Source organism: Galeopterus variegatus, unplaced genomic scaffold (genome assembly GCF_000696425.1).
Source record: "Galeopterus variegatus unplaced genomic scaffold, G_variegatus-3.0.2 Scaffold15517, whole genome shotgun sequence".
NCBI lineage: Eukaryota > Metazoa > Chordata > Mammalia > Dermoptera > Cynocephalidae > Galeopterus > Galeopterus variegatus.
The window spans coordinates 3,202-7,836 of NW_007741628.1; positions in this window are offsets into that span (position 1 = coordinate 3,202).

Below are 4,635 nucleotides of genomic sequence, written 5' to 3' on the forward strand. Positions count from 1 at the left end.
ATGGAAGTGCAAGATACAATAATGTGTCCTCTACTTCGGAGGAGATGCCCCAGCATGCTCAGACCACTAGCCGCCTAACAGCCTCACTGATGTGGCAGACCCCCAAGTCTTCATGAGGTTTCTCTCCCACCCTCTGGAGCAAATATATCTTACCAAGGTCTCCAAAGTACCTGTCACTTCTTGCTGATTCAGTCTGATTAACAGGATGTCATCAATACAGAGGACCAATGTGATGCTCAGTGGAATATCCATACAACCCAGGTCCATTTGATCAGTCATGACAAAGGTATGGAGTTAACATGGCCCTAGGGGAAGAAATGCATACACCAGTAAATACATACTGGTACCTGCCCCAGTGAATGAAAACTGCTTCTACATCCTTCTAGAATGGGATGAAAAAGAACACACTGGCCAAGTTAAAGGCTGCATACCATGTACCCAAGGCCATGCCAGTCTGCTCTACAGCTAAGACACCACACCTGGCACTGATGCTTCAGTCAGGGCTGTTGACCCTACACCTGACTGACTGCACGGTCATCCACTGTCATCTCTAGTGTCTGCCTGATTTCTGTACAGGGCAGACTGGTGAATTGCGTGAGGACATCATGGGGACTATCAAGTTGCTTCCTTCATGTTTTTAAGGCTGGTACTAATCTCTACCATTCCCCTTGGGGCACGACACTGATTTTGACTTATTATTCTGGCAGGGAGCAGTAAGGGAATAGTTTCAGGCTCCAGTTGGACTTCCCTCCTATGCTAACTCCTACCCTGCAAGCTTCAGCTTGCCATCCCCACTACCCAATTCTTACCCTGCAGCCAAGGAACCCATGAAAAGTTCTAGCAGCTACTGTGGATGTTCATTCCAATTAGACCCTTGAGGTTGGAAGAAATGGCTATAGATGCGTCCACGGGCCTGGTGAGCTGGGCCTGAATCGGGATCCATTTGTTCCCCAGTCCCCACAAAACACCACTCTAACAGGGGAGTTTTAAGGACGCTTTTGGTCTTCGGTATCAATGTCAACTTGGACCCTGTGTCCATCTATCCTTTAAGGGCCTGATGTCTCCCTGAGTAAATGGCCTGTGGTCCCTTTGGAGAAGAATGGGGACCATTACCATCCGTCCTTGCTGTGATGCTGCAGGGTCCCTCCTAGAGCCTCTTCTTCGCTCAGTGTGTTCCAGGTCTGAAAACTGGCTCATGTCCAGAAACTGGGCAAGAGAGTGTGACTTTGATTGGGGTGGCTGGCCTGGCCTCACTCATCCACCCTCAGTTGATTTTTGATTGTACAAATTGAGCGATACTCGTCAGCCACCTGTCGTGTGTCCCCTGGGACTCCAGGTTCTCTTAAGCACCTCCGTAGCTCAATGTGAGTTAGGAACACTGGCGGCACTCCCACTGTGCCTCTTGATTTGGACAATTAAGTGCTCTATTATTTGGGGGTCCTTTTGTCTCCATTTCTGCTAGAAAGCCCAGCTGAGTAATGACATCCCCTACGCTGAGCCCCAGCCCACAGACAACAGCCACCACTGAGCTGTCATGATGCTGGGGCCCCTCTTGCCGGTACATTTCTTATCACTTCGGTAAATGGAGAGACCCCTGAGCCCTTCCCTGGAACACATAGGCTTGTGGTTTTCTGGTCTTATGTATTTATCTATGTCTTATCTAGTATGTCTGCTTCTCTGAGCCTAAGTTTTAATCTGTTCCTCTGTCATTTACTGTGGCAATTTTGGCATTGATACTTCACATAGTGCAGACCACTGCTTTTTCCAGTAGTCTAAGAGCCAACCCCAAACCACAGCAGCCCCATCCACCAGGGCCCTTGCCATGGTATATATCCTGCCTCACAGGTGAATGCTCCTGTGTTGAAAAATTCTCCCTCATCCAACTCTATATCCTGTCTGCCTTAATGCAGCACACTCTGGACCCAGTCCCTGTCACACTCTGCCACGTCCTGCTGGCATATGGTGAGTCTACAGTATCTTTCCCCTCTGGTGGGCCCAGAGCTTCCCAGGCTGGCTTAGGTGGTGGCATGACTGGTTTTCACCTGACAGCTGGAGTACAGTTATGGGTAGATTATGAGAGGGACACATGTTATGTGTGCATCATCTTCAATCAAGGGCAGTGGGACCCACTTCTTTTGGCCCAGAGTGTTCAAGGAGGCATAGAGTTTTAAGGTTTTTGAGTACATCAACCAATGTGCCCCATTCCAAGTCTCAGGACCCCCCTCCTTCCCAACGATGACCCTGACTTTGGCATAACTGACTTGCTGGTGTGAAGTGTTTAACCAGCTCTGCCACCTTCATATTTTAGTCCTAGGCTTGATCCTCAGCTGGATCAGCTGCAGGAAATGATTTCTTTACATGTTGACATGAAGCCCTCTGATTTTCACACTTTGCCTTAAATTAGTGATTAATCCCCCTCAACCTTTCATGGTCTATCTCCAATGTATCCACAGCACTCAGCAAGAGCCAACCCATCCCACTGTCTCTAGAATGATCCTTTCCCCTGAACCTCTCTATTATCTGACAAATGGAACTCCCAGCTCACCAGTGCAGCATGCAGAGGCTATCCAGACTCAGCTGCGCCAGTCCCAGAGTCCTCATTGCCACTGGGCAGCAGATCACACCTTAAAGCCCACTTTCTCAGACCAGTCCTGGCACTGACTGTCTTAGGTCAGCTGTCTCAGGAAAGAGACTCTGAGATGGAAATGTGAGTGCAGAGGTCTACAGGAGATGCCTGTGGGACCGCACCTGTAGGGGAGTGGAGGGAACAGGGTTGGCCAGAGGGAGAGCCAGTCCCAGAGTCCTCATTGCCACTGGGCAGCAGATCACACCTTAAAGCCCACTTTCTCAGACCACTCCTGGCACTGACTGTCTTAGGTCAGCTGTCTCAGGAAAGAGACTCTGAGATGGAAATGTGAGTGCAGAGGTCTACGGGAGATGCCTGTGGGACCGCACCTGTAGGGGAGTGGAGGGAACAGGGTTGGCCAGAGGGAGAAATTGCAGGTGACACACCTGCATCAGAGGCCTCAGCAGGGAGGGGCCCTAGGTGGTGCCCGACGCCAGCAGGGAGGGCCCAGGGTGAGGAAAGTGGCTGCTCTGAATTCTGGGGTATGGGAGGACTGGCAGGAAAGGAGACAGAAGAAAGGCTTGACCCAGACAGACAGGCCAGATGGTAAGGGCTTCAATGCCAGGCCGAGGACATCAGGCTTTGTCCCTCCCACAAAGGAGAGCAGTCAAAGGTTCTGAGGAAGATTATTCGGAGTTGTAAGGAGACTGTGCTGCCCCAGAGGGGTCCTAATTTCCAGAGTGTCCCTTTGGCTGCCTCTCTTGCAGACTCCTCTTAAACGGCTGGCTCTGGTCGAGACACTCACACACACACACACACACACACACATGCATGCACGCACGCACACACAGCCCACTGCCCCCCTCCCCAGATCGGATCCCTTCAAATTGTCACTCCCTACAGTGCTGCATTCATGCGTCAGTTCTAAATAGTCCCACTGTTCAGCTTTAACGAGAAGTAATACCAATTCCCATGTTTGCTCAGAGAACACCATATTTCATCAAACCAGAGCCCTTGCCAGCTCAGATTACTGACTGAGACAACGTTCTGTAATCCTGGTTTATTCACATGTCACGGGTATTTTAGCAAAACAGAAATGAATGGCCCACGCCACCCTAGGAAGTAATGGGAGAGTTGGGTCCTGCCCAGGGGAAGTCATGCTTTCGCCTGCCACAGTTCTCAGAGGAGCTGACTTTGATTCTCTGAGTTTTTTCCCAACTGCAAGAAAAAGAATATGGGCTGAGGAGGAATCACATAGTGGGTAGTTATTTCCCTATAAAATGTTAACTCCGCGGATGGATTTTGCCAGAGCAAAAATAAAATCTGTCATTGATTATAAAGTCTTTTGTGCTTGTTATTTCACAGATTTATTACACTCTGGCCCAACAGCCTGGGGAGGCCCTGGGATTCTTGTCTGCAGCACCCCACAGCTCATGCTCCAAATGGGAACAGGGAATTACTCGCATTTTTTTTTTTTTGTCCTTAAGGGCCAAGAGCTTTGAAAATCTAGAAGAAGAGCTGTGAATCTTTGCACAGGGACCCGTAGGCACTAATGACAGCAGCCAGTTGGTGGAGGTCTACAACTTCCTAATCAAGAAAACACTGCCTTTCCTTTTCTTTTCAGCTCTTGGCACTCTGTGATAAGTACATTAAGAAACACATTAAGAAATGTATTTCCTCTGCAGAGCAAGAACAAGCCAGGCTCATGCCACCTCTCACTAAGTCTCCCTGAGTCTGGGTCCACTTCATATGGGCTATGATCTGTTTTGAACACAGGATAAAGAAGAAGAACAAAAACACTGCCCAGGGTGATTTAGTACAGCTTCACGTTAAACCTTTACCGGTGATCCTCACAATATTCTGCTCTTGTCCCCATTTTAGAGTTGAAGAAACCGAGGCCCAGAGAAGGCAAGTAACTTGCTTAAGGACACACAGCTAGGTAGTAGTGAAAATAGGGACATGAACCTAATCCCAATTGACTCCACATGGTCATGTAGACCCACTCACTACCAAGAACAGGTTGACATGAGGCCACAGACCCGGAAGTAGAGTGTCAGAGCTGAAACAGA